Genomic DNA, 25,352 nt, shown 5'->3' with positions numbered 1-25,352 from the left:
TGTGACTTTAAAAATAATTGGATTATGATTTCATGTTGTTGAGTCTTCATCTCTGGGAATTGTTTGTAACCTGAGATAATGAAAAGCCACACCTGAGAATTTTTGCATTTTCTTTTGCCAGGAACCCAGTGCCACCAAAAATTTGAGATCAGATTAATTATTGACAATATTTCCTTAGGTCAATAAAATCATTTAAATTCAAACTCCAAATTTTAACAAAGAAAGGCATGTGCTGTAAATTCTCAATGAAGATTGTTTTTCAAGAGGAGGCAGGATAAGATAGGAGAATTATTTTGTTTTCTCCCTTTGCTAAAAGAAATACTCTATTTCCTAATTTACTCCATCCTTGATACAATACTTTTTCAATGGTATAAGGGTTGTGTGAGTTCTTAGTTCTACTTAACCCAGTTTTCACTCACTGAAGACTTGACTCTGTCCTTTGTATTTATAAAATCCCAATCCAAATGACTACTAAGATAAGCAAGTGTCCTGTGTACATTTAGCTTCTGAGACAGCTTATGACTGTTATTTCCTCATGTGATTTTTCAAGCCTAACTGTACATTTAAAGGAGGGGGGTATGGTTTTTATGCAAAACATTATGAAATATACATAATACATTAATATTTGAAGATTCAAAGTAAATGTTGAAAAAATAAAAATAATGAAATCAACTAAAGTTAAGTGGTACATGGGAATAAGGGACTAAAGGTCACATTGGGAATTTTACAAGTTTCATGTAGTGTCAATCACTACAATAAAAAAATAAATATTATGCTATATCGAGGGATTTTATAAAGATAAGCATTAAAGAAATGAAAAACAGAATGTGAAACTTCAAAATTATCAGATGAAACAGAAACCAAACTAAAAATTTAGAGCATAGACTACTTTTAAAAAGAAAATTACAAAGATAAAGTTGGTTACTTAAAAGTACATATCTGCATGGCAAAAATTATCAATAATAATGTCAATTAAACAAAAAAACTGGGAAATATTTGAAACACTGTTTATAAAGCTAATTTTCCTAAAATGTGAAGATAGTCTACAAATCAGCAAATAAACAATCCAATGTCAAAAATAGTCATAAAGGACATGAAAAGATGGTTCAAAGAAAGGGAGATACATGTGTTTCTTAAATATATGTAATGATTTCAATCTCATAAATATAGATATACAAATTAAAAACACTACTATTGTTGTAGAATTTGAGAGAGGTTCGATTTGCGTATAGAGAGGCCAGGACTCAGGAATGATTTTGAGAAGGAAAAATGGTTTATTGACAGCTGGCCAGACTCAGGAGCTTCCTGTTGCAAACCCAAGTGTCGAACAAGATTTTTGAGTTTCTTTTATACAGAGAGGAAAGTTTAAATGGTCCTTTTGTTTCAGTTCTCAATAGGCTTGAATTAGCAAATATACCTTCCACATCTTAGGTAAGCTTTTAGCATGGACTTCATACATTCTAGATAAGCCTTTAGCACATTTGGTTTGCATTTCCCTGAATAATTAAAGTTTATAGACCTTGCATTGTTAAACTGTTTCCTGGGACTGGAGTCGTTGCCATGGTCACCAAGGGCAGGACTGCAGCCTCTTACCTCTCACACCCACAGGTAACAGACAGTTTAGGTTATCTCTGAAGAGACAAAGAGCCTCCCACCCATAGCCCACATCACTATATAACAATTTTTATTTACCTCATTAAAATGTCAAAAAAGTTTGATTAATCATTAGCGACAAGTGTGTGGATAAACTGTATTGCTGTATTGCTTACGTATTGTTTATAACATGAAAAATTGTGCAATTTCAATACAAGACTCTAGCAATATCTAGCCAATCTAAAATTTAATAAATGATTCACCAAATGCCTTTAGAATTTTAACCTAAAAATAATAGCAGCCATACAAACATAATGCATGAGAATATTCAGTGTAGAACGGTTTTTAATAGACAAAGATTGGTAAATACTCTAAATGTTCATCAAAGAGATTGTTAAATAGTCCATATAAAAAAGCACTAAAATAATAAAGCAACTCTAGAAGTACTGATGCATGTATAATTTCCACATTAAGAAAAGAACAATAACAGTGCATAATATGCTAACATGTATGTATGTCTTGCATCTACATATATATGTATATATATGAAAAAAGAAATGATATATCCATATATGTTCATATTTCATTGAATATCTGAACTTATACATAATAAACTGATAGCAATAGTTGTCTCTAGAGATGAATTCTGTTTGGTTATGGGATGAGGTAGGAGGGAATATAACTTTTTAATTAACCATTTTATCCATTTAAATTTTGTACCATGCATAATTTTTATTGATGGCTCCAAGTCCTTCCTAGGTATTACCTTTTCGAAAATGAAAAAAAGTACAAAATGTTAAACAAATGATTTTATAATTCTTCAATTGTTTTCCTGAAAGGTACTCATTCTATATGCAATTAACATAAAGTGAATAACTATAGTTACCAAAGGAATGTTTTAATGGCAGCCATTTCTCTTTAAAGTTGGGAAAAATTTTCATTTCAAATTATAATTGTGGAAGAGTCCATTCCACCTAAAGAGTATTTATTATATGTTCCTCCCATTGCCACAAATTAAAGAATTATGCAGATCATTCAGAAAGAATGGGATTTCTATAGCAGTGGTTTTCAAACTTGACTGTGCTTCAGAATCAATAGGGGCGCCTGGTAAAACACTGATTTCTAGATCTCTCACATGCTGAGTTTCTGATGCAACAGATATAAGCTGGAACTTGAGAAATTGTATTTCTAGCAAATTTCCAGGAGATACTGATACACGCCTGTTCTGGGAAAACAGTCTGAGAACATTCTAGAACAATAAATGATAATTACAGCATAGAAAATGTAAATACAGAATTGTTAGGGTAGACAAATTAAGGCAGTAACAGTCAACATTTCTCAGAGTATACTGAAGGATAGTAAAGACTTCTATAAAAATTAAATCAAAAGTACAGAAGCAAATACTTACAAATAAGAGCATTATAGAAAGAGGTAGGTATCCCAGATAGATTATTTTGGGCCAGGAACACACTGAAATACATCAAAGAAACGCAATCAGAACACAGAGACATCATTTGTGGACATAGTGTTAACAGTTATCTGGAGACTTACATTAAAACTCAAAGTATATTCCTAAGACAATGCATGCATATTATGTTCTATATCATTCTCTTTGTCAGTATCTCATAAATAGCTTAATTTTTCTTTTTATGATCATAAATCCTTACTTTGTCCCCCTTAGTAGTATATTATATAAATGATAGGGTTAAAAACTCTTTGCCTAAGGGTTAAATTCTTGTGTTCCTGGAAAGCACACTTAGGTAAACATCATCCCTTACAAAAGACCATCATAAGTTTAACCTGTACAGAATTGGTTAAAAGGTTGTTTGCAAAACTTTGGAAATAAATGGAAATGATGAGAGCTCATCAGGCTGTTTGTGACTAGCAGAGCTATTATATGGATATGTCGGTGGTTGAAAGGGAAAGCCTCAGGACATTTATATTGTTAGAAGCAAAGCTAAAAAATGTAACATGGGACTACACAACATAGTGAAACCTCATCTAAAATAAAAATATGGGTGATAGTGCATATATATGACTGTTTTTACAAAATAGAAATAAATTAGAGAGAAGGAATCAGATTAGCAGCTGTGTATGGTAGAGGAAGCATAGAGAGATTGAGAGGTGATAAGTATTTGGTTGGTCGGTTTTTGTTTACTATTATTATTATTATTATTATTATTACTGGAATAATGAAAATGCTTTAAAAATGACAGAAGTGATGAATTCACAACTATGTGATTATACTGAATATCACTGATTGCATACTTTGGATGGATTTATGCTTTATTAATATGTATCAATAAAATTGATTTGTTAAAAAAAAGACCATCATGCCAAACTGATATTTTGTGGGTTTTTAAATTTTATTTTTAAAGAAACTTTAGATTAAATAATGTTACATTAAAAATATAGGGGATTCACATATACCCCATCCCTACCCTTCCCATACTTTCCCCCATCAAAAACATCTTTCATTAGTGTGGTACATTTGTTATGATTGATGAACACATATTGAAACATTGCTACTAACTATGGTCTACAGTTTACATCGTAGTTTATACTTTGCATCACACAATTTTAAAGGCTTTGACAAAATGTGAAATGGCTTGTATCCATCATTGCAGTGTCATGCAGGACAATTCCAATGTCCTTAAAAATTCCCATATTATACCTATTCTTCCCTGTCCCTCCCCTCAGAACTTCTGGTACTACTGCCTTAATATCAATGATAAAAGTTCTTCCACTGCTAGAATAATAATAAGTCTGTAATAGAATAATAATAAGTCTACTTTCATCCTTTCTTTATTCCCCAATCTTGAGGATATATGAATGATGATGCCCGCTCTGCTTTTAATTGAGAGGGAGTTTAGATCTCATGGGGCAGATAGATGGAACCATCTTGCTTGCAGTTGCAGACACTATCTGTTCTTGGGATGGGCATTGTTCATCATCATCTCCTTGTTAGTTGTCCTGGATGAGTCCAATGAACTGGAGAGCAGGTGTTGCAACTCTGCTGAAATTCAGGGCTCAAATGGCATGTGAACAGACCAATGATTTAAGTCTCTGGGACATACATTTAACAAGTATAACATTAATTATAGATTCAAATAAAAGAGGAAGATTCATGTGTAGGGAAACTATAAATGAGTCTAACTCTGTTAAATTGGGGAGCATAAATTCCAAAGTAAGGCCCACTGACAGGGTGCTGAATTCCTCAGCTTATTTGCCCTGATTAGTGTCCAGATGTCTCTAAAGCCCTCAGGAGCCTGCTATTTCAGACACTGCTTACTGTGGCAGTCAATGAGATCCTCCTGAGACATGCATAAGTGTAAACTCTGGAATGACCTCTTGACTCAGTTGGAAATCTCTTAGCCATTAAAACTCATTTGTATTTAACATTTCCACCTTTTGGTTAAGATCATTTCTGGATTCACTGTTATTTGGAGCTTGGTAATAATCCCTTGGTTCCAGGGAGGCTTATTCTGGGAGTTATGTCCCACACCGGGGGGAAGGTAGTGTGTTTATATGCTGAGTACGGCTTAGAGAGAGGCCACAGTTGAGCAACATGGAAGCTATCAGGAGGAATCTCAAGTAATATATAATATTAAGCTAACTTTCAATTTTACAAAAAAAGATTCATAAGTACAATCATCAATATCAAAGCCCTGGCATAATAGTCTGTCTTCCTTCACTAGGCACTGCCTTTGTAGTCAGGGGATTCTTGTCATTTTATTAGAAAATGTAGAAGGACTCCTCAGGATGGGAATTAAATATTCTTTTGGTTATTGTGTGGGTCTCCACTCACTGAAACGATATCCCATGAACAACAGAACATATTCATATGCCTTAGAGGCATGCCTCAGGTGCACCCCTCCCCACACTTCATTGCAATGTCATGCAGGACAATTTCAATGTCCCCAAAATACCCCATGTTACACCTATTCTTCCTTCTCCCTTCCCTCAGAAACTCTGGTGGCCCCTGCTTTTATATCAATGATACAAGCAGAATTATTTTGTTTCTCAGGGTTTGTTTTATATTTCATGTTCATTTTCATTTAAACTTTAGAGCAAATCTATAGTGTAATGTTATATTATTTATTAATAAGGAAACTGAGATTCAAATTAACTACCTTTATTAAGACCACATAGTCAAAACGTAGAGCTAGATTTAAAATTGAGACTTTCTAATGGCAAAGCAAGTTTTCAAAACATTGCTTGTAATTGAATATGGAGAATTTATATAAAGAGACTTACTAATCGTGGGCTTTTATCATTTCATACAACACATAACTCTTTTTTTTACCTGTAACTATTTTTAAAATTTCATAAATATTTTCTTTCTCATATGAATTGCAATATTTAATTGTTTCACATTTTCTAAAAGGTCCAAAATTTTCTAGCAGAAAGTTGATGCAAAAAATAAGTCCAAATTTTCACTTTGTAAATTAATAGTAATCAGAAATAAATGCTTAAACAATCAAATCCCTGACTGTAATGAGCAGGTATGGAAGAATGTATTTTCCAAAGATGGCCACCACGATGTACCCCATCCTGTATTCTTTTATTTTAATAGAAAATTAACACTCTTCTCCTAAAGTGATAGATAGGCTCAATATTAATTCTAGGCAGTCCTTTGTGACTGCTTTGACCAATAGAGGAGAGTGAAAATGATGCTACATAATTTCTGAGACCCAGTCATAAATATATATAGATTGTGGTAGATGGCTATCAAAGATGGCCTTCATTGATTCCCATCTCCTGGTATTCATGTGTTGTGCAATTCCCTCTTCTTAAGCCTGAGTGAATTTAATAATTTGCTTCTAATGAACAGAATGCAGCAAAAATGATGGGATATGATGTCCATGATTACAAAGGTTACAAAAGACTATGACTTCCATCTGCTGGATTCTCTGTCCATTGCCTCCTCAGCCTATAAGCTTTGATGAAGCAAGCCACCATGGTGCAGATATCCATATGTTAAGGAACTGAAATGGACTCTGACAAACATCCTCTAATAAACTGAATCATTCAGTCCAACAGCCTGCTAGGACATGAACGCTGCCAACAACCAAGTGAGCAAGTTTAGAAACCAAACTTTCCCCACTCAAGCTCTGGGAAGGCTACAATTACAGCTGACACCTTGATTACAGTATGTCAGAAACTCTGACAAAGAGGACCCAGCTAATCTATTTCCAAATTTCTGACCCACAGACACTGTGAGGTAAAAAAAAGTTGTCTCATGCCACTAAGTTTTGGGGTCATGTGTTATGTAGCAAAAGATAACTAAAATCTAGCCTATATCTAGTTCTCTTGGAATGCTTGCTCTCAGAGACAAGCTATCATTCTATGAATATAAAAATCCATAAATAAGTGTTATGAGTGAAAATCCTAGCTGAAATCCCATCTTATTACCAATATCCACTTAAAAATGTAAATGAACAAGTCTGCAGAAGTTACCTTGTGAAACACACATGTTATGTCTCCTGAACCCTGCTCAAGTTGCAAATTTGGAAAAAAGAAATGATTATTAAATAATTGAAATATTAGGAGGTGTAGAATATTCGTGTGTATTTACTGACTCTGAATTATTATTAAGAGGCTAACAGAAAAAATCAAGCCAAAATAAAGTTTTATTTACCAATGTCTTATTATTCTACCAAAGGAGGACTGTTCTTACATGATTACAACAGTTGGAGAATTGATATATTTACTATGTGTTTAACATATAAATATGCATCTTTTTAGTATTTACAAAATATACTTTTGTACCTACAGATTGGAGTACACACTGATCCATTTCTCCTTCCTTAATGCTCAATAGGACCTACTTGTTCGTCATTTTGCTGCACAATTAGCTGAGTTTAGTTAACTCAGAGCACATTGGAGAAAAAAGAGGTAGCCAGATGCAATCCGATCTCAGATATGATTTCCTTTTACAATTTCTTTGTCCTATAATTAAGGAACATTAAATGACACCTATTTAAGATGAAAAAATTTATCTGCTTGATATATGTGTATATTCATGAAACTTTCACCAGAATGAGGTAACAAACATTTTATTAATCTGTAATTTGCAGTATTGATATCCAGGGCATTTTTAATTGGAATTATCCCTAGGTATGCTATGGTTTTGACTTTATTGTATAGGGAACTTTTGTAAAAATTGCATTTCTATTCATGAATTTTTTATTAATGATTTTACTTAAGGTCTGGGATAAAGACTCCAAGTGCCTATCAATATCTATGTGCTGTTCACTTTCCTTGGCAGACTTTTGTTATGTATTTCTGTCTCCTAGTTGAGACAAGGACTAATTCTATTCAATTACATATGGGAAGAACTAATGTAGGCCTTTTAAAGAACTGACATAAAACCTGCAAGATCATCCATGTACTTCTTTGCTTTTGCCTTGTGGGAAATTGCAGGGAGTCCACTACAGGGCATCAAGATGAAAATACTAGATAAAAAGACTGTAAACTCAGGTGCCTCATGATGTAAGAGAATGATTTCCAAAAACCTAAATGGGTCATGACGTGAGCAAGAGGTAAATCTTGATTATATCAAAATTTAGATTTTAGTATTGTTTCTTATTGCAGTTAAACCATCCTATAATATAACTTATCATATTATCTCAAAATTGAGAAAAAATATTATGTCTCTTTCATGTTTCATGGTGCAGCAGTCAGATTGTCCACAGAAAATAACCAATGGGATTTGTGTGTGAATGTATAAAATAAATATGATTTATTTTAAGGAATTGTCTCATTCAAACTTGGGAAATCTGTAGAGTATGCCAATAGGCTGAAATTTCAAGCAGCAGTTATGCTATACTCTAATGCAGAATTTCTTCTTTTCTGGGAAACCTCAGTTTTTGCTCATAAGGCCTTCAATTGATGGGAGGTTGGCGAAAATCTCCTTTACTTAAGTCAACTGATTGTAGGTGTTAATCACATCTACAAAATATCTGCCCAACAACACCTAGCTTAGTGTTTGATTAAATAACTGAGTATTATAGCCTATCCAAGCTGACACATAAAACAAACCATCATAGTGGGCATATCAAAATAAAACAACTGTGAAACACTTGAAATTCAGACAATCGATCATTGGAGGATTTGTAATATACATGCTCCATCTCTAATTTATAGGGTATTTTTCAGGATTATTTTAATAATTTCTATATGTTCATAATTAAATGAGTCATTATTCTATGGAGCTACATTTATACATTTCAACTTATAGCATCGGAAATAATCAAAACATTTCACTGAATTCCTTTTAACAGAAATTGGAATGGAAGAAGTAAAGCTGTCATTATTAGCAGATGATATGGACCTAGATATACAAAATTCCATGGCTTGCATGGTGGAAAATACAAAGACAGTACTTTTATTTGATGAAATAAATTGCATTTTTGGAGATGCTTGTTTTAAAAATATATAATCTCCACTTCCTTTCATTCCTAGAATGTTGGAATATATATTATGTCATTTAGTGATCAGTCTTTTGAGTATAATTTATAAATATAGTAGAACTTCTGAAGAGGCGCTAGGACACAGTTATTCTTCATGAGCAGAAATGATTAATGCAATTTATGGTGACTTTATTATGAAATGCTAAAATATTAGATGTAAATTTTCCACTAAAGTTTGATTTCGCCTCCTCAGTCTCACCTTTAATATCACCTTCTCTGATCAGCCATTGCTTGCCTTTGTGTCTCTCCATGCACATATTCAGGAAAACTTTTGTGAAAACCAGCTGAGGTTGGTTTCACAAAGTATAGTACAAGGATTGATGCAAAGTAAGACATCCACAGGTGTCTTTCTGCCATAAATTTCTTTCTTTCTCCTAAAGGGGCTAAGTAAAAGGAAAGGGAAAAGAGGAGGTGATAAGCCAGAGGTGAGTGGTATATCACCACTGTTTTTGTCCTCAAACAAAGTTATTGCTGTTTTCAAGGAAAGGTTCTAGGGAGTGATTGAGCAGCACATTTCAGTAAGGATCTGTCCAGTATAGGTCTTAGTCAAAAGTAAATTGATGCACTCAATCATCCTTGACTTCTCACCATATTAGATAAAAATTTATTATTTTCTTTTTTTCAGTTTTCATCCTTAGGCAGCTGTGCTTTGAACTCTGTATTGTCAAAAAGAATAATCCTTATATTATATTCTGAATGCATATTTAAGTCTTCTATGTGTTTCTATACTTTGATCCTAAAAGTTTAAAATCAGTAAAAAGTGTTTGTACTCTTATGATTATATAAATAGTATCCTAGTCAAAGGATTTTCCTTTATCTTCCCACAGTGGCTCAAAATTATACCATATTTTAGTTTAGCAAAGAAAGTCAGAATATAATTTTCCAAACTTTAAAAATTTATCCTAGAGTTTTTAATTGTATTCCTTTTATCAATTTAAGAAACGAATTATGTTATCTTAATATCAAATACCTAAGTCATTTTGCCTACATTTGGCATTCCTTGCACTCTACTTAAAAGACAATTTTCTTCAAGCACACCTGCTGACCATTGTTCTAATGAAGGCCAATTTGTTTTCAATACACTCCCAGTTGAGTTAGTGTTTTTTATATACTATATCCTGTTTTTGATGGTTGTTTCACTTTTTCTGGAGTACATCCTTAAGAAACTTCCTGAGAAAAGGTGTATATAAGTATGTTTTGTGAGTCACATTTTTATACATCATTGTTGTATACATTGTTAGGTAATATTGTCTAGGTTCAAAAAGTTTCTTTTAATATTGGTTTCCATCATCTTCTCCCATCAACATTCTAATAAAAATAACAGAGCTAGTCAGATATCCATTTGTTTATTTGGCATATTGTGTGGAGTGATATTCTAACCTTTCCTTGGAAGACCACCCTATTGTACCCTTAAATTTCATGGTGATGTGTCTTGGTGTAGGTGTCTTTATTTAACAATTATATTGACTTATAATTTACACAGTATGAATTTTATAAATTCACCAGTTTTAAGTATATAATACAAGGACTTATTTTTTTTTAATCTTAAGTTTATACAGCTGTGCAAACATTCCAATAATCCAAATTTAGAACATTTCTACCACACTAAATATTTTCCCTCTTGTCCATTTGTTCTTACTCTCAGATTCAGGAATTCATTATTTCTTTTCATTTGCTTTATTTCCCTATAGATTTATTTTCCTTGAAGTTTTATATATATATATTCATACTATTCCCATTTCCATGTTGAAATATATATAATCTTACCATTTGCATGTTGTAGTACATATCAGTAGTAGTCTTTTTTCCCCTTTTTTTGCTGATTAGTATTTTATTATATGGATATACTTCATTTTGATTATCTATTTACATTTAATGTATGTTTGGATAGTTCCCAATTGGAGACAAATATAAAAATACTACTATAAAAAATTGCAATCATTGCATAAACATCAGTTTTCCTATCTCTTAGGTTGAAACCTAGGAATGGAATTGCTAGGTTGTAGGTAAGTATATGTTTAACACTTGCAAAACTACCCAAACTGTTTTCCAAAGTAGCTGATGTATTTTCTCTCTTATTCTCAATGAATGAGTTTCTATACCTCTTTGACAATACTCGTTTAATTCATTTATTAGGTTTAGTATTTTTCTGTAGATTCCTTATGATCGTCTGCATAAATGATGATTTCATCTGCAAATAAGGACAAATTACTATTTCTTTTCAATCTCTATATCATTCATTCATTCACTCATTCATTTTGCCTGATTAAAATGCATGGTGCATCTATGAGATGATTGAAAAGAAGTAGTGAGAGCAGACATCTTTGCCAAGTTCCCCTAAGGGAGTAGGATTTCATCACTAAATACAATGTTAGCTGTAGGTTTTTTGTTTTGTTTTTTTTTAACATACCACTTTTTTAGATTAAGGAAGTTTTTCCTTTCAGTTGGATATGGTGTACATGGTGAACATGACATTTTTGACTGTCTGGATTTTGTTGTTTTTCTTTAAAAAATATTTACTTGTTTTGCAAGAGAATTAACTTACTTGTGGAACAACTTGATCGATTTGAGGTTTTTTAAAAAGCTCTGTTAGGGTCAACATTGAGTGTATAGGCTTGATTTAGTACTCCTACAAAGTCATGATCCCCAGGGCTTATATTTAATCCTACAGGTTTTCCACAAAGTCTCTTCACTCTAGCTGGTCTGAGCTTAAACATCTCCCTTCTAACATTGTGTACTTGTGATTAATTTTACCTTATAGCACTTGATATTCTTTGCTTTGCCTGGCAGTTTCACCCTATGTGTGTGCAGTTTAGCAAAAACTCAAGGGGACACTTCTCCAGATTTCTGCAGTTCTTAATCTCATTCCCCCTCCACTGTAATAATCTTCCTTAAAAATTACAGTGTATCAGACTTGCTGAACTTTGATTTCTATCTCAAGCTTGGTTCGTCCCCCTCCATCTGGCATATACCTGAAGGTGCCTGCAGGCAGAAAGCCAAGTCAGTAATAAAAGATCACCTCTTTCGTTTCCATTCTTTCCTCATTGTTCAATATCTGAATATAGCAGTTTCATATATTTTTCCAGTCTTTCAGTTGTTTGCAGGGAGCGGGCAATTCCTGTACCAATTAAATTATCGTGGATAGAAGCAAAAATTCCGTTCTATCTTTTTATTAAATTTTCTCAAGATTTGCTAAATGACTGTCCTTCAATTAGCTTTAGTTGTTTTTTTTCTCTTAATTTCATTTTAATAAGTTCAGCATGAAAGCTAGCAAATATCTTTATTCAGACTGTCACCTTGAACGAAAATAATCACAACACAATTGTGTACTAGAATATTTATAAGAAACACTCTTTGAGAAAATAGGCACTACATATATTAACTGCAACAAAAGTTAGTTAACAAGAAGTAACTAGACAATTTCTGTATGTTACATAGAATTAAGGAGAGCATTATAATCTTAAGCACCTGCTGCAGTGATTTCCTAATAGTAGATAACAAAATATGTATCGCAGGCAGATGATAAACACCATTCCATCCAATGTTTGTGAAAAGTAACTATGCACATTTCAAAAACAGAATACCATTGCTTAATATTTTAAAATGTATTTAGATTCATAGTATGCAGGGTCCCCTTAAGCCCGACTTATGCCAATATAATTCAGGCAAAAAAAAAAAATACCTCGTTTGGATTGCTCAATTTCTCTCATTAAGCCACAGAAAGATTTTATCAATCCATTTGTGAGTACCTGAATATCACTGCTTAGAAGCCACAAGAGAGTTCTATAAATGGAAGTATTCTAACATATTTAAGAGATTAATCCTGCAGAAGAGAATGTTTTGACAGGACTCTGATCTCCCACAGGCAAAGCTCTGGAGACGTTTCCTTTCAAAGTGGCAAACTATTATCCTGTCTCAGGATTCTAGTACTAATGACAATTTTTTGTCATGTTAAATGATTAAAAAATAAATATTGCAAAGAAAGAAGTGCTCTGGCTGACCAAACAGAGGACTATAATCACTGGGAGGCAAGGTCACAGAAAAGGAAAGTCTCCTATGCTTTATTTGATTCTTGATTCTCCCAATAATTTCATGAATTCCCAGAAACAGACCAGTTCCTCATGAAAGAGAAATTACTTTTTCCAGGCAGCCGGTTATTGAGTTCTGGATCCTGTCACAGTGTGTCTAATGTGATTGAGAAACATTATAGGCATTTATAAAACATGGGGGCCTATGAACTTGAACCATCTAGCATTATTTCACCCTTTATATGAATGCTGGCTTGGCTATAGAGAGAGGTATAATTCTCAAGGAAGAAATAAACTCACTTATATCATTCCGAGCCATTTTAAATATAGTTTGTTTCAAGTGTTAGTTCCAGAAAGCTTCCAAGATTACAATTTGCTTCAAATCCCACTGAGAAACCAATAGACGAATATACAGGAAACTTTCCTGAATGTTCTATTCTTACCTTCCCTGCAACACTACCCTATTTGTTCAGGCATGAAATTTTGCACACCTACAGCACCCTAAAGTACTGATAATAACTGTTTACACAAATACATGCCCATATTTGATTACAAATTCATTGACTGGGACTAAACTTTCATCATCTTTTTATTCTCAGAGTTCATCTGAGTATTTTGCATATAGTAGAAACTTTGTAAATGTTAGTTACATTATGGCTTCCCTAAAAAAGACAAGAAACGCCAGCTGGCCAACATGTTCTTAATGGGCACCCTGGCATACTCTGTACTGGGTATGGTACTCTACGAATATTAACAAAGGAGGAAACTAACCAGACTGTTCAAAAAGGCTCCAGAGGAGAAAGTAAGGACATGTTTTCTTGAAACATAATGATTTCTGACCAATAATAATAATAAAACAATAATAACAATAATAAAAAGCATATATTCCTCAAGTGCTAACCATGTGCCAGGCACCATGCCTCATACTTTGCATCCTTTATTGCATTTGAGACTTGTAGCCATATAAGGCAGGTTTTATTATTGTCATTGTTATAGAGATGAGCAAACCGATGCTTAGAAAGAATTAGATTTTTGCCTAAATTCATTTCTCTTTTGGGAGGAGAGATTTTTTTGAACTCTACATAAACACAAATATACTTAAGTCACACATTGTACATAAAATAGCTAATAAAAGTTGAAATATGAGCCTGGGCTTTTTGAATCCAATATCCATATTCTTTTTTTAATGTTATTTTAATGGTTTTGTTGAGGTATAATTAATATACCATAAACTTTGCATATTTAAGGTGTAGAATTTGATAATTTTGGATGTACTTATATACCCATGAAATCATTGCCAACTATCACCCCCCAGAAGTTTCCAGGTGTCCCTTGGTAATCTTTCTTCTCACCTTTCCCTGCTCACCCACCTCCAGGCAAACACTATAAATTAGTTTGCACCTTCTAGAATGTTAAATAAGTGGAATTATTCAGTATTATTTTTTTGTGACTTCTTTCACTCAGCCTATTTATTCTGAGATTCATCCATGTGGTTGTATATAGAAGTAGTTTGTTCCATTTTATTATAGAGTAATGTTCTATTGCATGGATATATCACAAATTTTTTATCCATTCACCTGATGATAGTCATTTGGTTTGTTTCCAGTTTATGGCTATTACAAATAAAACCACTAAGAACATTCATGTACAAGTCTTTGTAGAGATAAATGTTTTCTTTTCTCTTGAATAAATACCAGGGTGTGGAAGGGCTGTGTCATATGGTAGGTATACGATTAACTTTTTTTTTTTTAGGATGTACCAGAGATTGAACCCAGGACTTTGAACATGGGAAGCAGGCACTCAACCACTGAGTTATATCCACTCCCCAGTGAGAGGTGGTTTTTTTTGTTCGTTTGTTTGATTGTTTTTTAGGAGGCACTGGGTATCAAACCCAAAACTGAGTATGTAGGAAGCAAGTGCTTAGCCACTTGAGTTATATCTGCTCCCATGATTAACATTTTAAGAAACCACCAAACTGTTTCCCAAAGTGGTTGTACCATTTTAAAGTCCCAGTAACAGTGTTTGAGAGTTCCAGTTCCTTCATATCAGCATTTGTTGTGATAAGTTCTTTAAAATTTTAGTCATTCTGTCACTATAGATTAGTTTCACACTCCAACACTTCATATAAATGGAATTGGATTATGTACTATTTTCTGTCTGGTTTCTTTCATTCAGCACAGTGTTTTTGATATTTATCCATATTGTGTATATTCCATTTCTTTTTATTGCTGAGTTGTATTCCACTATATGAATACACCAGAGCTTACCCATTCATGCACTGATGAATATTTGAACTGTTTCCAGTTTGGGGTTATTATGAATAAAGTTGATCTGAGCATTCACATACAAGTCTTCTTGTGGATATATGTTTTCATTTCTCTTAAGTAAACAACTAGGATTAGAGTTCCTGGGTCATAGTGTAAGTGGTAAGTGTATATTTAACTTTATAGGAAACTGCCAAATGAGTGTCTATTTTGCATTCTTGCCAACAATTTATTCAAGTTCTGGTTCATTTACATACTCACCAATACTTAGTGAATTAATTTCAGCAATTCTAGTAGATGTGTAGGGGTTTCTCATTGTGGTTTTACTTTGCATTTTCCCGATGATTAATAATTTTTAACATCCCATCATGTGAATTTTTGGCCATTCTTATATCTCTTTTATAAAGTATTGGTTTGAAAGATTTACCCACTTTCATTAGGTTATTTTTCTTTCAATAATTGAGTGGCAAGAGTACTGTATATATCTAGATACAAGTCCTTTATATGTGGTTATTTTTCTCCCAGTTTGTGATTTGTCTTTTTATTTGTTCATAGTGCCTTTCAAAGAGGATTTCACAATTTAATGAAGTCCAATTTATCAAATTTTCTTGTAGATTAGTGCTTTTTTGTGTTCTCTCTAGTAAATTTTTGCCTATCCCCATGGGTTTTCTTTTGTGCTTTCTTCAAGGAAATATATAGGTTTAGTTTTTAAGTTTAGGACTATGATACATTTCAAGTTTAATTTGGATATTAGAAAAACTAAGGGTTGGGAGTCAAAATTTTTCTCTGGGTATATCCATTTATTTACTTATTTATTTATTTATTTATTCAATCGATCCATTCATTCATTTTCTTTCCATTTCTGAAAAGAGTTTTTCCTTTTGAATTACCTTGACACATTGAAAATAAATTGATCATATATGAGTGAATTTATTTCTGGACATTATTCTGTTCCTTTATTCTAAATTGCTTTCCTTATACCAACCTCAAACCATCTTGGTCACTGTTGCTGGAAGTCAACTACTGTAAATCCTCCAACTATGTTCTTTTTTTAAAGAAGATATTCTATGTCTTCTGCATTTTCATATAAATCTTTAATTACTTGTCAAATGTGGGATTTTAATTGTGATTGTTGTAAATCAGTTTAAGGGAAATTGACATCTGAACAATATTGTTTCTCACAATCCATGAACATGGTATATTTCTCCATTGAATTAATACTTTTAAAATTTCTCTCCATAATATTTTGTAGCTTTTATTATACTAGTCTCACACATAGTTTAGTAAATTTATCCCTGAATTTTCCTTGTGTTTCTGTTTTTTGAGAAGTTTATGAGTTTATAATCATGCATAAAATGTGGGATTCCTAAATACCACCTTATTGTTAACACCTTACATTTGTGTGGTGCATTTGTCTGAATATCCATGTTTTTATCTATGATGCAATACTGCCTACTGTACATTTCTCTTTTGGGAAGAGAGATCAGTTTGAACTCTGCATAAAAGCAGATATACTTAAGCCATACATTGTACATAATACATGCATTTAACTTTCATGGTCCATTTATGCATAGTCTTACATTTAGAAAACTCTGGACCTGCAAAAGACAATTGCTTTTCACTACTCTAAACTCATTTTATAGACTAGGAAAGTGAAAAGTAAGTATTACAGCTGATGCAATCAGGTCAACCAGAACCTACATACTCAACAGCAAAGTCAGCTAAGCTTACTTTTCACAAATTCACACTGTTGTCTTTTTGTAACTGGTCAGACAGATGCTGTTTAAAGAAAATTGTAAATGTTTACCATGGCCAATATTAGTAAATATTAATGGTGCAAATGAAATATTTTTATTCCTTCATTCATCTGTCCATTAATTACAACATATCTACTAACTGTTTTTTGCTAAACACTTTGATAGGTATTATGAAAAAGGATGATACAGTATCATAAAAATTCCAGTTAATATTTGTTGAGTGGTTGCAGAATATATCAAAGACAGGTTCTCCACTTTTAAGATTCTACATAGAGACAGGTAAACTTACAAGAGGATCAGCAAAATCTATACCAATAAATGAAAGTAATAATGTTGTATAATTAGAGAAGGAAAAAATACTGCCAAGAGGGAAGTTATCTAAAGAGTGTTAACACCAAACTAGGAGTGGATAGTTAGAAGGTGATAACAAGCAAGAAATATAATATAGAGTCCATGATTCTTTTCAAATGCAGCAAACACTATAGAGGATAATTCCTAATCTCATCTGATTTCAGGGTGAAAATATGGACACAAAGTATTGTAAATTTTCAAAGGGATGATGGATGGACTCATGTGGCTTAGAAACCTTTCACTTGAGACAGATAAGTGGGAGTCCCACAGAAGGAGTAGTTTTGTGTGTGAGTTGAGATGACTATTCCCTGGGAGAGGGAACTGAAAAAAAGGCAATGAGATAAGAAAATATTAAGGCTAAATGAATGAAAAATGAAATCTACCCATAAAATTATCTTGTATATTGACTGATATTGGGACCTGACTTGTCACACAGTTGTGTATTTCCATGTTAAAACATGTTCATTTACTTAATACTAATGTAAACTGGAACAAACATACTCAAAAGAGGAACATCATGAGTTGATCAATCTTTACTACATGGAGGAAAAATTCACAAATCTATTATTCATATTTTCTTATTTTTCATCTGTCCAGACTGATCATCTTATCTAAATTATTATTCTTTCATTAGTACAAATATAGTTCATTAATAACTAATTTGTTTAAGGCTTTACTACATTCCATTCTACAGCAGAGCCCCAGGATCAGTCAACACTGTAGTATCCACTTTCTTTTTATTACAGTTCTCATTCTTTCTTTAGTGACAGTATAAATAAAACCTTAATTCAGGAATTTACTAATATTCCTTCTCTTCTGGAGATATTAAGTTCTGTTTAGCCACTTCCATAAAGATAATAATTTTTTTAAAAAAACACATAAATCCACAGATATATAAGAACATATATTTATTTACAGTTAGGTATATATTTCAAACAATATCCAAATATACATTTAAACATTAAAATACCATTATATAGAAACACTTCATAGCCATCTTCTTAATACTGATACAGTGCTGGTCTAAGAACAAATGCTTAATAAAATCTCATTATTGACTTAAAGTCATAGTGGGAAAGTGGATAATGTCTAGATTAATTGATAAATATCTGAAATTGAAAACATAGGCTCTGGAGAGCAAATTACTGCTGTAAGATGGACGTATTGTTCCTAATAAAACACACATGAGGTAGTTGCAATAAACCATACTGGGGATGGCAGGAGGCAAATATAGTCCCCATTCAGTGATGAAGAGTGAATGATGAGAAAAAGATCAAATCACCATGAGGGCCAAAATATTCTTCCTATGGAACAAGTTCAGAGTAGATTTCTCAAAACTGGTTATCTACAGAATTAGTAGAAATCTATTTCCTTTGAAATGGTAATCCAGGGTGTTGAGTGGTTTTGTGAAAATTAATAAGTAGGAAAGTTCTGGAGTTGATGTCACATGCTCAGGTAGACAGGTTTGAATAAGTTGAATGTGTTCAGCTGTATTGTGTTGAAGATGAATAAGAATTTTCTTAAGTTGAATATATTCAGATGTGCCTTATTACATTGATGAGTATCACCTGTCTACAGCAGAAAAATTGGGTTGTCTTTAACATGTTGGATTTCATATTCTTTATAGATTTTTAAGCTCCTTGAGTTGCAGAATATTCCTTCCAGTTTATCTTTTATCAATGCCCTATCTTTAAGGCTAAATATTACTTGCTTAAGCTAATGTGTGAGCATTATTGCTTGCCTGCAATTGACTTAATTGCATGTGTTCATGTAATTTACCCAGAGATTTAACACTCAAATGAAGAAGAAATAATTTTTTTAAAAAATTCTATTTATCAAAGATTGAATAGTTAAAGACATAATTCCCTTTCCAACTCACTTTTTGTTTTCTTGTCACAAAAACTCAAGATAAGCAGAATAGTGAAATGGTTAATCACATGGTCTTTGGAATCATTCAGCAGTTCAAATTTCAGCCATGCCACTCCACCATTATTAGGAACTTGCCCTTATGAACTTGTTTACTCATCTTCAACACAAACATTATGCTCTCTAAACATTTAGTCAATCTAAGTTTACTTCTGATTTTTGTCACTAGAGGCAAAATTTGGCCATGTTGTCCTAAGAAGATATTATGAACCAGTATGAGGGATTCCAAAAGAGAAAGATCAAGGTAGACTGCACATATCTTCCCCCACACCACTCCACCAAAGATAACATTAAGGATATTATAGGGGAAACTAGAGCTTAATAGTAAAATGGCCCAAGTGTTCTGACTACTTTTTAGCTATGTTCAGGAAACAATGATGCAGCATAACTGCATGCAGCTTGGTTTTGACTGACACACACGCCAGCTAATCTGTATATGTAACATGATAAGTATGTTACTGTAAGAACTAATCATGTATTTTGATAGTGCGGACATAGAAGCAGCTCCCGTGTAAACAGAAAGAAAGAGAAAACAAAGGAAAAGGAAAAGAGCATGGAATAAACTCAATATGCATAAACTTTCTGTGGCTCCACACACCTTTTTCTCTGCCAACGGCCCTAACTCCTCCACTCTAGCTGAAAAGTTCAGATCTGTCATTTAGCGTAGTCAGCAGGATCCTCCAAGCATGGGATCCTTCAGCCCTGGTGAACCTGGCAGTGCATGACAGGGATGGGCTGTGGTTAAGGGACCAAGGGTCTTTGGTATCTGGCAGTAGTGATTTTCCTGCATTGGGCCCCTCTGGAGGGTTGGGATGCAGTTCATCCCACTTCAGAGTCTTTTGCAAATGCACTGGAATCTTTGGGAGCCATGGTACTGCTTTCCCAGGAAGAATGGGCTGGGAAAGTGCCCTGGTTGTTCCTGACTATGTTGTGGGAGCAGAACAAGGAAATTTTGACTGAACAAGCCCATGTTCGGAAACTTAAAGGCAGCAGGAGGATTTGGAGGCCTGCCTGAGTGCATTGGAGGAGGGAGGCTGTTGGCACTGTGAGTGCTTGTGATGAGTCCCGGCTGGGTCCCCACAACACCCCCAAGACTCTGTGTTGGATGATATAGCACAATGCTGGGGAGCTCCCAGAGACTGCTAGTAAATAAGCCACTTACATAAACCTGGTCCAGACTGTGCGTGAGATGGGAATGTGCCAAATGATGTTCCAAGCAAATTATATAGGCCCGAACTGAATTTTCCACCCTTATGAAGGATACGATTCTGGCTACAGCTCCACCAGGTACTTTTGGTTCCTTAGCAGCCCCTGTAGCCCCATATGTGAATCATAACATCCACAGCCTTAGCCCAATTAGAGAATGTGGAGATCCAAGAGCTGGACTGCAGAGTGAAGCCAATATGTTATTAGACCCATCCCCCTTCTGGAGCAACATGAAGAGGAGGCAGCATGGGCGGGGCAAAAGGCCCAATGCGGGCCTGGGGGAACGAGTCCCTCACACCCCTGAAAGTGCCTTAACTGCAAATGTGGATAAAACTCATTGCTGCCAGTGTGAATCCAGATAGAATAAATCAGTGACCAAATAAAGTACTACTAGGTTTCTGGAAATAGCTGATGCTGGAACAGCAGTACACAAAATTTCAGGGAAAAAAAGTCCTCGTTAATGGAACGTCCTTTCCATTTACAAGGTGTTTTACATGCAGGACCAGAGGACAGTGTCTAAAAATTGACAAATGGGCTGAAGACCTCGATTAGGGAGGTCAGAGGACTGGAAGCCACACATAGTCCTTTCAAATCTTCCATGTGTCCTGTTCAGAAGCCTGACAGTGGCCCATAAGGGTAGATTACTGTGAACTAAATAAAGTGACTCCACCTTTACATGCAGCGGTCCCTTCAGTGACTGAGGTTATGGATCAGCTATTGCATATGTTGGACAATATCATTACATAGCAGATTTGGCCAATGTTTTTTTCTCTGTAGATATTGCACCAGAAAGTCAAGAACAATTTGCCTTTAATAGGAAGGATGCCAGTAAACCTTTTCGGAGCTTCCTCAAGAGTATATCCATAACCCAATCATCTGTCATGGTTTGATTGTACAGGATCCCTCTACTTAGATGCAAAAACCCTCTGTTCATCTATTTCCTTATATTGATGATGTCATGCTAACCTCTGATTCTCTTTCAGATTTAGAAGAAGCAGCCAAGGATCTATGAGATAGGCTGACGACATGGGGTTGAGCAGTCAATGAAGCAAAGGTCCAAGGGCCTGGAGTATCTGTAAAATTCTTGGGAGTTATAAGACAAAATTTTATCCCTGAGGCAGTCATAGTTAAGGTACAAGCATACTCTCTGACCTACTACTGTAAAACAGCTACAGGCATTTACTGGCCTATCGGGATATTGCAGGGTGTTTATACTTCATTTAGTGCAGATATTCCATCCTTGTATGCCCTCCAGAAAAAGGCAAGTGTTTGGGAATAGACTGATACCCATGAACATGCTTTTCAAGCTGCCAAGCAGGCAGTTGGTCAGGCTCAGGCCTTGCAAGTTATTGATCATTCCCTCCCTTTGCAATTAGATGTCACTTGTCATGATGCCGGCTGGGACCTCTGGAAAACACATGGGAAATGCAGGGTACCCACAAGATTCTAGTCCTAGCTATAGGAAGGGGTAGAGCCCCGCTATTCTCTCATTGAATGCCAGTTAGTGGCAGTGTACACTGCCCTTCACCATACAAAGTGTTTACAGGACCACAATGAGTCCTAGTTGGAACCTCCCTGCCTGTAGCAGGATGGGTACATTTGTGGTTAAATGCCCCCAGCACTGGGGTGGCTCAGATATTCACATTGGTCAAATGGGGTTCATATCTAAAACAGTGAGTAATGTTAAATACTAGCCCTCTGTCCACACAGTTGCAGCAAGCATTAGGACCAGTAGCACATGAAATTGACCTCTCAGTCAGAGGGTTTCCTGGTCCCCAGGTTTTAGAGCCTAGTCCACACACAAATGGAATGGGCACTATACCAGCTGATGCCTAGTATACAGATGGGTCCAGCAAAGGCATAGGGATGTCTTGGACTACTGTAGGTATCTGAATGGATACAGAAGTTATCCAGTTTGAAACCAGATTTGATCAAAGCAGCCAGTGAGCTGAACTGCGAGCTATTTGGCTAACTATAATGCATGAACTAGGTCCCCTTAACTTCTGTAAAAATAGTTGGGCCGTGTACAAAAAAATTAACTTTTTGACTGCCCCAGTGGGAGGAGCAAGAATGGATAATTGGTAAAAAACGTCTCTAGGGACAAAATCTGTAGAAGGACTTGCGGTCCAAAGGACAAGAATGTTTATCATGTTGTAGGGCATAAACCTCTCATAAACCCAAGAAACAATGCTGCAGATTGTCTAGCACAACTAAGAACTTTATACCATCCAATGAACAGACAGGCTGCCTGGTTACATAGGCTCAAACCCTCCTGCAGATAGCCAGGTGATATAATATCCCATTAAAAATTGCAGATGTAATGAACGTGGTAACAGCCTGTAAGCTATGTGCTAAACAATATTCATGCAAACATCAAGTATCCATGAAAGAAAGAGTTGTAAAGTGATAAAATAAACCCCAAAGGGAAACGGACTTAGCCCAGTGGTTAGGGCGTATGTCTACCACATGGGAGGTCCACGGTTCAAACCCCGAGCCTCCTTGACCCGTGTGGAGCTGGCCCACGTGCAGGGCTGATGTGCACAAGGAGTGTCCTGCCACGCAGTGGTGTCCCCTGAGTAGGGGAGCCCCACGCGCAAGGAGTGTGCCCTATAAGGAAAGCCCCCCAGTGCAAAAGAAAGTGCAGTCTGCCCAGGAATGGTGCCACACACACGGAGAGCTGGCGCAGCATGATGACACAACAAAAAGAAATACAGATTCCCATGCCACTGAAAACAACAGAAGCGGACAAAGAAGAACACGTGGCAAAATAGACACAGAGAACAGACAACTGGGGGGGGAGGGGAGAGAAATAAATAAATAAATAAATCTTTAAAAATTTAAAAAAAAATAAAAAAATAAACCCCAAAAAGTATGGCAAGAAATTATAATAAATCCCTGCCCTCTGATAAAATATAGAAGTTCCAAATCATGGCAGTGGATACTAATACAAGTTTAGTTTGTGCCCTTTCATTCTGAATAACCACCCAAGAGAGTACCATTGTGACATTGAACATTTTAAGTGCCCAGTATAGGCATCCCCTTGAAGTGTGGAGTGACAGAAACATACATTTCGCACCTGGGCAAAAAATTGACAATATTAATTGGCATTTACATGTTCCATATTGACCACAGGTTGTAAGCACGATTGAACAGTATAATGGTTTATTAAAAGACAAATTATGCATAATATCTCCAAAGGAGCTGACCTTGCAGGGGTGGGCCACCTGCCTGCCGTGGGCAATACACACAGAAGGGCACATGTGCTCTTATACATGTTTAATGTTGTGTATATATACCTGATAATCAAAAATATATGCATTCAGCCTTTCAAGAAATGGACCATGAGGTCCTAAACATACAACATATGGCAGATGACCCCGTAAAAGTGTAGTAGAACCATCTGGGATCCACTTAAAAATAGGTTGAGTTAACCAGTATTCGTTTTATAACTTTCTTAGTTATGTTTTGTTGTGCCCTATATTGTTACTTTGGCCTTGGGCACAGGGTACAGCCCTGTGGCAGTGTGCCCTTAAAATGCCAGCCGTTTAAGGGCTGGAATGTAGGGGAACTAGAGCCCAATAGTAAAATGGCCAAAGCGTCCTGGCTACTTCTTAGCTATGTCCAGGAAGCAATGATACATGTAACTGCATTCAGCTTCTGTGGGATGGGTTTAGTCCCAACCAGCACACACGCCAGCTAATCATATGTGTAACATGATAGGTATGCCACTGTAAGAACCAATCATATATTCTCATAGTAGTGACATAAAAGCGGCTCTCATGTAAACAGAAAGAAAGAAAGGATAAAGGAAAAGAGCGTGGAATAAACTCAAAACGCATAAACTTCCCACAGCTCCTCATAATTTTTTCTTCACCAACAGCCCTAACTCCCTCACTCTGGCTGAAAATCTCAGACCTGACAGATATTCAATATTTTCATCTAAAAATATTTTTTTCTTTTTAAGAACAGTTAATATGTGTATATGTACACAATTTAAGTTAAGCATGGACTAGTGGTTTATTGGAATCCTCAGGATGGTGGGAGAATTACTAATCAATTTTGCCATTACGTATAAAAGTAGATGAATGTAAAAATGATGAGATTCCAAGGGGCATCATCTCCTAAAAGCTGCCCTTTATCAATCAGCTCAGTCCTAATCTTCTCTGCTTTCTAGATGGATCCTCACTAGAACAAAGAGCCAATACTTTTGAAGATTCATCCTTATCGAGTGGTACATTGCAGAAAGTCAGAATCTTCATTTAACTGAACAGTTAACAGTCTGTAAACTCAAGTGTCTGTGCAGGCCAGACAGGTAAGGTAAATGAGAAAAATGTGTGTATCTGGTAAAACAGGGGAAGACAAGGATTATAGCAAATGAAGGAATAGAGCAAATTCAAAAGAGCAGCAGCAACTTGGCTCTCAAACATCAATGATCACACAAAACACCTGGGGACCTTGTTACAAAAAGATTCTGATTCAGTAGGTATGGCCTGAATCTGTAGGTCTAATAAGTTCCCAAGTGTTGCTGATGCTCACTTTGAGCAGTGATACTCAACTTTTGTTTGTGTGTGTGGGGGGGGATGTGGGTTAAAATAGAAAATGCAAAAAAGTAGCTGATGTGGCCTATAGGCTGCAATTATCTGACTTCCAAACTAAAAAGCAGTATATACCATTCAGTGGCGGGGGGCTTATAGTGTCATCAACTATTAGGGACTATTGTAACAACAAAATTTACTATTTATTGGTGACAGC

This window comes from Dasypus novemcinctus, chromosome 8 (genome assembly GCF_030445035.2).
Source record: "Dasypus novemcinctus isolate mDasNov1 chromosome 8, mDasNov1.1.hap2, whole genome shotgun sequence".
NCBI classification, from domain to species: domain Eukaryota; kingdom Metazoa; phylum Chordata; class Mammalia; order Cingulata; family Dasypodidae; genus Dasypus; species Dasypus novemcinctus.
Note: the sequence above shows the minus strand (reverse complement) of the source record.